Source organism: Schistocerca piceifrons, chromosome 5, assembly GCF_021461385.2.
Source record: "Schistocerca piceifrons isolate TAMUIC-IGC-003096 chromosome 5, iqSchPice1.1, whole genome shotgun sequence".
Lineage (NCBI taxonomy): Eukaryota > Metazoa > Arthropoda > Insecta > Orthoptera > Acrididae > Schistocerca > Schistocerca piceifrons.
In genome coordinates this window covers 553,055,472-553,065,832 of record NC_060142.1, presented here as the reverse complement: position 1 = coordinate 553,065,832, position 10,361 = coordinate 553,055,472, and the positions used below count along the sequence as shown (strand labels likewise).

Genomic DNA, 10,361 nt, shown 5'->3' with positions numbered 1-10,361 from the left:
CACACACACACAAATCCATCCACACATATACAGACACAAGCAGCTAATGTCTGCTTGTGTCTGTATATGTGCGGATGGATTGATATTTTTGACACGCAACAGCATGAAGCTTAAGATTTCTGAAAGTAAAACTTCGTTTCTAATTGACTGCTCTATTCCGAAATGGCGTGATATATGCTTTATAAACACTAACAAACAATAAAATAAAACACACTATTCATGTTCAAAACAATAAAAGTGTGAAAAACATTCAGTTAAATTACACATCTTCTATAACATATGCTTCTTTGTTCATATACAATAATCATATTAAGAAACGAAAGTAAACCTAAAACTTTTTTAATTAAAAAAAGGCGTAGCGTGGCAGTTTTTAGACATATACGTAAATTGGATGTACTTTCAAGCAATGTAATTAATGGATCATTGATAATGTAATGGTGAACGAGAAGGGCTAGGAAACATGGTGGATTTATAGTAATGATTCGAAACACCTCGAGGGACAAAAAATTTGTTCTCTTATATTTCGTTATTTATTCGAATTATGTGGCTTTATTTGTGAGTCTATAGTCAATGTGACTATTCTCCACAATGATTTCTTTTGTGTGCATCGGTATTAGCAGGCTGGGTATATATTATCCATACTAACGAAATGTGGGAATCCCAGTTGCGTATCCGTTGTTTCTGCCAACGACCTATATAAACAACATAGACTAGCTATGGCACCGCCATCTTTGAAGCAACTTGAAAACTGAGCCGCCATGTCTTGTAACGTCAAGGTGCAACCTACACGTCGTCTGCTAATACTGAATGTTGTTATTGTTTACCACGCATGGCATAAAAAAAGCCAATCTGCGCTGACAATGTGATGAAGGCTAAAAGAAATGAAACACACTTCTGACATCGATTAATTGAAAAGTTTATTTCGAAATGTTGCAGTTCATTTCGCTGCAATGACATATAGATTAGGTCAAAAACAATTTTAAATAGTTCAGTAGGACCAAAAACGATCAATTGACAGCGCAGGACCTTTCATTGTCCCTTAAACAATATAAGTTTGTATATATTTGCCGAATATGTTTCCCTCTTTCTTCCATTGGCCTGGTTTTTGCACAAATGGTGTAACCTACAATTAAAATACTATTTTAACAGCATCCTGACTAGAAAAGAGTAATGTGACTCCTCTCCAAATTCAGCTGGCACCATTAGATGGTCAAAATCGAGTATATAAATTCGGCCTGTCACCCAACATTCTGAACCAATTCCACGCACAACTACAGAAGGAAGTTCTTTTTCCATATTAAGGTTTGACAGTCCCTGAGAACCCTTTCTCCACTGTTAACAAATGAATACGCCATTTGGAGCAGTATAAAAACTATTTTTGATGCATTTTATTGGAATGAAACCTGTTTTCCATCAGTTTCCTCCAATTTACGGAGGTACTGCCGCAGTAAATTAAGTTTCACACTTGCTGTTAAACCATTAAGAAAACAATAGCCAACAGGAATTTTCCAACTCCTATTAACCCCTTTTTAAGTGCCACCAGATCGAACATAAGTGCAGCTAAAATAGGTCCTGAACTACGTTGAACCTCATCTGCTAATATTTTTAAGCTTTCTTCTGTAAATCCAGGACTTTCATTTACTGTAGTTGCACCTGCGGAGTGTTCGAGGATGGGGAATTTAACAAACTTCCTCAAATAATTATAAGCTTTGGATGAGTACAAATTGAGTGTAAGGGCAAACTGTCTTATTTCTTTAGGATATTCAGGAATTGAACATTTGTTTTGCATTGCAAAAAGTGCTTCAGAATATCACTATTTTTGTCACATCCTATCACTTCAGAAGCACAGTCTTGAAGTCTCTTATTTAAGCCTACAACCACTGTTTTATATGTCACAATTTACTTCTTCTTTCTTGAAACGCTTTGCCTTGCATGTTTCGCTTGCTTCCTCAGCTTCTCGGTCCTTTTCTGTAGTGCCTCATAATTCTGTTTCAATTTTTTGGGGCTAGGAAAACAATAAGAATGATCTGTGTGATCATTCTGATTCACTCTTTCACCTACAAAAATGAAGTATTATCATTAAGCTTTATTTTTCTTTAAACATACATTGATTAATAGTAAAATTCACACATAACCCACATAGAAAATAAATAACAGGAAAACTATTTTACCTGGTTCATCTGATAAGGAAGCTGATTCTTCACTGACAAGTCGTTTCCTTGGTTGTCTCTATACTACAGTTGTTTTCTGCAGATGGTCAGGAAACGTAAATACTGTCGGTACTGCGTTTGCTAGAAGTCGCCTTTTCTCGTTTGTACTATACATGTATCTATCTTCAAAGTGAAACGAGCATATGTAGCTATATTGAGTTGGCTGCCACTTATCTCGCCTCATATTGGCTACCCACCGACTTAACAGCTCTTTCTTTTTCAGAGGAAATCTAAAAATAGAGAGACGTGTATATTACGTTTTGTAGACAGCTAAAAGACGAAAATGATGCTCAAGACGGTAAGTACAACACGCATTTAGATACTCACCTGAAATATGATATTCCAGTTGTTTTATCACTTCTAATAGCGCAATTGTACGCTGCACATACACTGGGCATGATTCGCGATCGGTCAATAAGACTTTTAAAACAAATTACAACCGGATAACAGTGATTTTCTAACACCAGTACTATACACCAAATGTAAATATACTGACATGTAGACGTTTCAAAAAATGGCGCCCGGTGTTGCTTTTTGCTGCCGCTGGGAGCACTGTCACCTCACAGATAGCCACTCTATGTAGTTTATATACCTCCTTGGTTTCTGCAGTTTGTTCCCGCCTGCAGTACCATTCGTGTTTGTTCTTCTGTCTTCAGCTATGGCATTACGAAGCCCAGTGTGGGATTATTTTATGAAGATAAATCCTGAGAAAATTAAATGTAATTTGTGTTCGGCAGTGTTGTCGTTTAAAAGTAGTTCAACTTCTTGCTTAAACAGACATTTGCGACATAAGCATCCAACAGTTAATTTAAGTGATACTCATTCGAAATTAGTTTTTATGAATCTAGGCAGTGACGAAGCCAGTTCAGTTTCCACAGCAACTGTTCAGGAATCTGCCATCTCAGTGCCTGAGCATCAAGGTAAACAATCTGTTCAAGAAATACCCAGCACTTCTACCGGTTCAGTTCTGGGTAGGTATGGTAGACAAACAAAGATTCCTGGATTTGCATCAACACCAGTGCCTTCATCCAAACGAGCCAAAATAGACGAACAGATTTTAAGACTTGTTGTTAAACAATACCTTTCATTTAATGTAGTTGAGAGTGTACAGTTTAGAAAAATGACTTATTTATTAAATGAAAACTATGTACCTCCCAGTAGAAAAACACTCTCCCATAGTTTACTCTCTCAAGTGTTCGACAGCATACTAGTGCGAATAAGATCTGCAAAGCAAGCTGCGTCCTACATCTGCATTACAACTGATGGATGGACATCTGTGAAAAATTAGAATTATATTGCAGTGGCTGCTCATTTCATTGATGAAAACCGCAATATGAAGCCATATTTGTTATCTAGTTTTAAATTCCACGACAAGCATACAGTAGAAAACATTTCCACTGAATTACAAAATGTGACTTCAACTTGTGGTATTAACAATAAAATTTTAGCTTGCACTACATATTATGCACCTAATATGGTGAAGGCAGTGATGATGAGCAAATGGTGGCATGTACCTTGTTTTGCACATACAGTGAATTTAATTGTGCAAGCAAACCTTGAACCAATTACAGACACAAGGGCAAAAGTGAAATCAATAGTGTAATTTTTCAAAAGAAGTCCTCGAGCACTTGGGAAATTACACAATATTCAGAAACAAATGGGCTTCCCTATTTTAACACCGAAACAAGATTGCCCTACGATGTGGAATTCCACATATGAAACGTTTGACAGGTTTTTGAAAATTAAAGAGCCTTTGCAAAGCACCCTCGCCATCCTCAGTGTGGATTCACAAACGAAACTGTCCAATGAAGACTGGTCAGTTATTGAAAAATGTTGTGAAATACTATCTGCTTTTGAACAAGTCACAACAGGTATTAGCAGTGAAAGAAATGTAACCTTGTCAAAAGTTGTCTTATTAAGCAAAGGTTTACGAAGTCACTGTCTGAGACTGAAAAACTTAGATCACAGCAATGAAGCCACTAATACAGTAATTGCTAAACTTGAGGATGGAATCTGTACCCGCCTCGTTCAAAAGTTTGCAGATAAAGCAATTGCTTGTGAAGCAACATTATTGGATCCTCGCTTCAGGGAGCATGGTTTTCCAAAAACTGGGCATCGATTGAAAGAAACAAAAGATGCCATAATTAACAAGTGCTGTGCAATACGACATAAACCCACTCGGTGTTCTACAGAAAATCCACCACTAGCCAAACCAGTTGTGGTGAGCACATTCCAGAGGCGCCGGATTGAAAATATTTTTTTTTTGGGGGGGGGGGGGGCAAGAATCATTTTGTTAGGCACTACATTTGACAGATAACTTTGCATTTCCATCTATATGTTCGACACTCCAAACCAGTCCTATTTGCAGATGACACCAATGTATTGATTGAAGGTGGAAATAGATAGGTTCCTAGTCTGTATGTTGAAGTCACAAATGAAAAGATTTCAGAGTGGTTTGTGAGGAATAAGCTACTGATTAACCCTTGAAAAAAAGAAAAAAGCGCCACTATACAATTCCACACACAGCAAAATTAAAAATCAATTAAAAGCAAATATTTCTTTGGAAAACCAAAAAATTAAGTGCCTCTGAAACAAAATTGCTTTGTTTATTTACAAAACAAAGTGAAATTGAATGCCCACATCACATTCTTAAATTCTAAGCTATCTAAATGCACTGAGAATTACGTGGAACAACACAAGTGCTAATGGAGAGAGGCATATTATGCACACATACTTTCCCTTTTGAGTTATGTCATCATATTCTTGGGAAATTACCCTCACAGCATAACAACTTTCAAGAAACAGAAAAAGATTGTGAGGATAATAAAAAACGCAAACAGCTGAAAATCATGCAAACTACGATTGGCTGGCGACTAGCCCCTACCCCTCGACTCGCTGAAACGTCAGTCACAATGTCATTTCAGTTGGAGTATAGGCCAGTAGTGGTACAAAACAAATACATAAATAAAGTTGAAGAAACATACCTTAATTTTTGATGGCAAATGTACTCCTCCTCAGATCATTCCTGCATATGGACTCGTCACATATGGCATCAAGGTCGAGTTTCGTCGATTCATCTCTATGGGCATTGGGAAGGGCGATGGCATTAAGACGATTCTGCCTCACGAAGATACGTTTTCACCCTCCGCAGACAAGAAAACGATCGTTTAGCGGTGCAGGACGTTACCGGAATCGTCAGCACTACACGTATGAATTTCACTAGTTCAGGCAGTAGGTCAATCAGTTGGTTTTCCTGTTTTAGGTATTTCACTATGTCATCCAACGAACTAATAGTCGCAGAACACTACTTTCGATAATCTCATGAAACATGCTTCGGTGGAGAAGCAAGCATTCTTTGTCTATATCTGATTTGTAGAAAGATAAAATATCGAATGAATGTTTGCTATCATCATGAAGAAATTGTTCATGATTGAGTTTTGAACTGTGATTCCAAGAAGCTGATGGATGTATCCACTGTTTCATAATACAATCTTCTGTATTTGTCACATACTTCAGTGAATGTTTCTACAGATGAATTGATGGAGGCATCGTATTTCTTAGGGACTTTTCTTCTATGGGCTAATTTTGGGGAATCAGCATCCATATCTTGGCATTTTGAAGTTACTTCACCCCAGAGTGATTCAAAATTGTTTCTTATAAATTTAATAGAAGTTACAAGAGTGGAAATCGTCTTATTGGCCTCCTCTAAGTGTAGGGATTTTCTCTGTAGTGCTATGTTTACGGTATCAATGTGAATTAACAGTTTTACCAAAAGTGATAACATGAAAAAGAAATCATATGTCTGCATATTAATCAAAAAGCCGTTTGCTTTGGCCCCAGTGTCTGAATTGTCATTTCCTGAAACATTTAGAAAAAATTCCTGAAGTTCTGTATAGTTGGACAAAAATGAAGACATTGCCAAGTATCTTAAGGCCCACCTTGTAGGACAGAGTGGTTTCAAATTTATAGAGGCATTTGCCTTCAGGTGAGCAAAAAGATATAATCTTTTAGGTGAATCTCTCACAAAATTTATTAAGTCCTTCATAACATTCAATGCATTTCGACATTCTGGGGTTGGGTTGTTTTGGGGAAGGAGACCAGACAGCGAGGTCATCGATCTCATCAGAATAGGGAAGGATGGGAAAGGATGTCGGCCGTGCCCTTTCAGAGGAACCATCCCGGCATTTGCCTGGAGTGATTTAGGGTAATCACGGAAAACCTAAATCAGGATGGCCGGACGCGGGATTGAACCGTCGTCCTCCCGAATACGAGTCCAGTGTCCAACCACTGCGCCACCTCGCTCAGTACTCGACATTCTAGAACTGCTCTCACAGCGTCTTGAGTGTTAGATTTAAACAGTGTGCAAGGCGGTGCACAAACATAGCTCTCTTCTCGATTTCCATAAACTTTGCCTGGACACCATTATATAAACCGGCCATGTTAGCTGAAAGCATTGCCCCCTGCAATTAGATGTAGGCAAATCAAATCGTCTTAAAATGTCGATAACAATATCAAACAGAGCCTTAGCTGTGGTACTTTGTATTGAGTATAGCCCTAAAAAATATTCTTATATCTTTAGAGAAGCACCAACAAATCTTATACAGATACTAAATTGCTCTTTGGTGGCTACGTCTGTTGTTTCGTCTGCTATTATTGCAAAATACTCTGCACTCTTGATATCCTCCAATATTTTTCTAAGAAGTGTATGACATAAAATTGCCAAAATTTAGTTTTGCACATCATGGGATGTCCATTTGTAAGTTTCGTGCTATAACCATATGAAAAGTAGCTGGTTATCTTCACATCGAAGGCGTAATAAACTGCCAAAATTACTTGTTTCATCAGTATGTCCACGTATTGCAAGCCCCTGCACTGCTAAATAACGGAGGGAAGATATGATTTTTAGTACACAAGCTCGGTTTTCTTTCATTTGTGTCAGTTTTTCTTTGGAAATCTGGCTAAATACATTGACATTCGATTTGAAGGATTTGAGTTTCAGTACAGCTTCTCTGTGGCACCCCGATGCTTCATGCTCTTGCAACTTTTCTGTCCCTTTCTTCCAGTTCGAAAAACCAGTTTCCATGAAAGTTTTTTCCATTTTGTGAGAAAACTGAAAACGATTTTCTTCAAACATTTGTCTGCAAATTTTGCAAAAAAATAATATCTTTTACCTTATTGTAATCGATCCATGCAAATTGCTGTTTCCAAGAGGGCTGATAACAGCGTTGTTTTTTTCCAGGAACAGTGTTTGTTGTCACCTCCACAGTTCCGTCACTATCTGTGTCTTTGTTGTCACACACAGCACCACTAACACTGGGTCTAGCTTCACCATCGCTAACACTTGCCACATTGTCACATTTATTCCTATTTATAAATTTGTCCATTTTAAACTGGACAGTAAGGGACGAAAGATTAACAACTGAACCGAGTCACAGTAAGACTAACTGACCACTGGCGATGCCCAGTTTCGGAATATTTACTTTCGCTGCCAACATTATCTGCGGCCTGCGTAACAGTACTGTGCGCCTAACAAAAAGTAGCCATGTAACAATAGTGTTGATTATTGCCAGGACCGGCTCTAGGGTGAGGAAGGGGCGAACCATGCCATCGCCCAGAGCGGCAGATTTTTGGGGGCGGCAAATCCATCTTGTGTAAATGTAGGAATGTGAGAATAAATTGGAAATACAAATTATTCATAAAATCAAGGGTCTTATTGAAAATTATCTATGGTACAGAAACAGTGTGCTCCGATTTACGAAAGAAACGTTTCCTCCAACAAAAATGGCTTAAAATGTATTGCACTGTAAACGTATCACTGACTGCTGATTTGTCCTTAAAGACATATTCCCAACAAAGAGACGAATGAGTGTGATATGTGAAAATTAGGCTTCATGTATGAAATATATTGTGAGAAAAGTTGACTCTGTCGAAAAGAGGTGGGGGGGGGGGGAGGGGGGGGCGCTTGACATGTTCGCGCGGGGCGGCAAAATCCCTGAAACCAGTGCTGATTTGTGTGGTGTTCCACCTAGTGATTGTCAACAGAATTTACAAAAATGAATGAAGAGTCTTTAACGTTACCTAGTCCTTCTAGCGATCGCCATCAAATTCGGTGTCACTACTGCTCATTAGTTTCTTTTACAAGCTACCAGCAGGCTGCTGTGGGAGGAAGTGGAGCCAAAGCGCTTCGAACTCATGGTGAGCTTTCGTTCCCCGCATACCTCTGTACAGTAAAAGTGTGCGAATAGTACAGTTGCAGGGGACAAACCCTGTCACGACAGTTCGTCATGTGCAGAGGTTGGAGGATTATCAGAAAGGAATACGCAATAGCTCGTAAAATCGGTATTTTTTTCCTACATAATCATTACATACTATTATGCAAATTTCCCAGTAAAGGATGAGGAAGGAGAGAGCGGTGAAAAATGCACGTTAGAATATTTGGGGGGGGGGGGGGGAGGCGAGGCTCCTACTTTTAACTATTGGGGGGGGGGGGCACAAAGTACCTTGCCCCCCCCCCCTAAGTCGGCGCCATTGGCACATTCACCTCTAGCAGTAGCAACATTTGGCAAGATTTTGACCAAGCTGTAGGTGGCTTGATTCAAAGTGTAGACAATCCACGTGCTGCAAGTACAGTCGAGTCTGATAAATACACTCCTGGAAATTGAAATAAGAACACCGTGAATTCATTGTCCCAGGAAGGGGAAACTTTATTGACACATTCCTGGGGTCAGATACATCACATGATCACACTGACAGAACCACAGGCACATAGACACAGGCAACACAGCATGCACAATGTCGGCACTAGTACAGTGTATATCCACCTTTCGCAGCAATGCAGGCTGCTATTCTCCCATAGAGACGATCGTAGAGATGCTGGATGTAGTCCTGTGGAACGGCTTGCCATGCCATTTCCACCTGGCGCCTCTGTTGGACCAGCGTTCGTGCTGGACGTGCAGACCGCGTGAGACGACGCTTCATCCAGTCCCAAACATGCTCAATGGGGTACAGATCCGGAGATCTTGCTGGCCAGGGTAGTTGACTTACACCTTCTAGAGCACGTTGGGTGGCACGGGATACATGCAGACGTGCATTGTCCTGTTGGAACAGCAAGTTCCCTTGCCGGTCTAGGAATGGTAGAACGATGGGTTTGATGACGGTTTGGATGTACCATGCACTATTCAGTGTCCCCTCGACGATCAGCAGTGGTGTACGGCCAGTGTAGGAGATCGCTCCCCACACCATGATGCCGGGTGTTGGCCCTGTGTGCCTCGGTCATACGCAGTCCTGATTGTGGCGCTCACCTGCACGGCGCCAAACACGCATACGACCATCATTGGCACCAAGGCAGAAGCGACTCTCATCGCTGAAGACGACACGTCTGCATTCGTCCCTCCATTCACGCCTGTCGCGACACCACTGGAGGCGGGCTGCACGATGTTGGGGCGTGAGCGGAAGACGGCCTAACGGTGTGCGGGACCGTAGCCCAGCTTCATGGAGACGGTTGCGAATGGTCCTCGCCGATACCCCAGGAGCAACAGTGTCCCTAATTTGCTGGGAAGTGGCGGTGCGGTCCCGTACGGCACTGCGTAGGATCCTACGGTCTTGGTGTGCATCCGTGCATCGCTGCGGTCCGGTCCCAGGTCGACGGGCACGTGCACCTTCCGCCGACCACTGGCGACAACATCGATGTACTCTGGAGACCTCACGCCCCACGTGTTGAGCAATTCGGCGGTACGTCCACCCGGCCTCCCGCATGCCCACTATACGCCCTCGCTCAAAGTCCGTCAACTGCACATACGGTTCACGTCCACGCTGTCGCGGCATGCTACCAGTGTTAAAGACTGCGATGGAGCTCCGTATGCCACGACAAACTGGCTGACACTGACGGCGGCGGTGCACAAATGCTGCGCAGCTAGCGCCATTCGACGACCAACACCGCGGTTCCTGGTGTGTCCGCTGTGCCGTGCGTGTGATCATTGCTTGTACAGCCCTCTCGCAGTGTCCGGAGCAAGTATGGTGGGTCTGACACACCGGTGTCAATGTGTTCTTTTTTCCATTTCCAGGAGTGTATATGAAGATGCCACCGATACACAGATCACAAGATCCATTGCTGTGGTGGAAAGAAAATCATGTGTTGTTTCCTACACTGTT

General features: G+C 41.2%; 1 long non-coding RNA gene across 1 annotated transcript; it reads right to left on the bottom strand.

Annotated features, from left to right (window-relative positions):
* Positions 1–1,906: 1,906 nt before the first annotated feature.
* Positions 1,907–2,661, bottom strand: LOC124797876. The gene is made up of 3 exons (XR_007016891.1): positions 2,538–2,661; positions 2,172–2,440; positions 1,907–2,057 (listed from the first exon to the last, which is right to left on the bottom strand). It is a non-coding gene; the product is annotated as an uncharacterized LOC124797876 (long non-coding RNA).
* Positions 2,662–10,361: the final 7,700 nt, after the last annotated feature.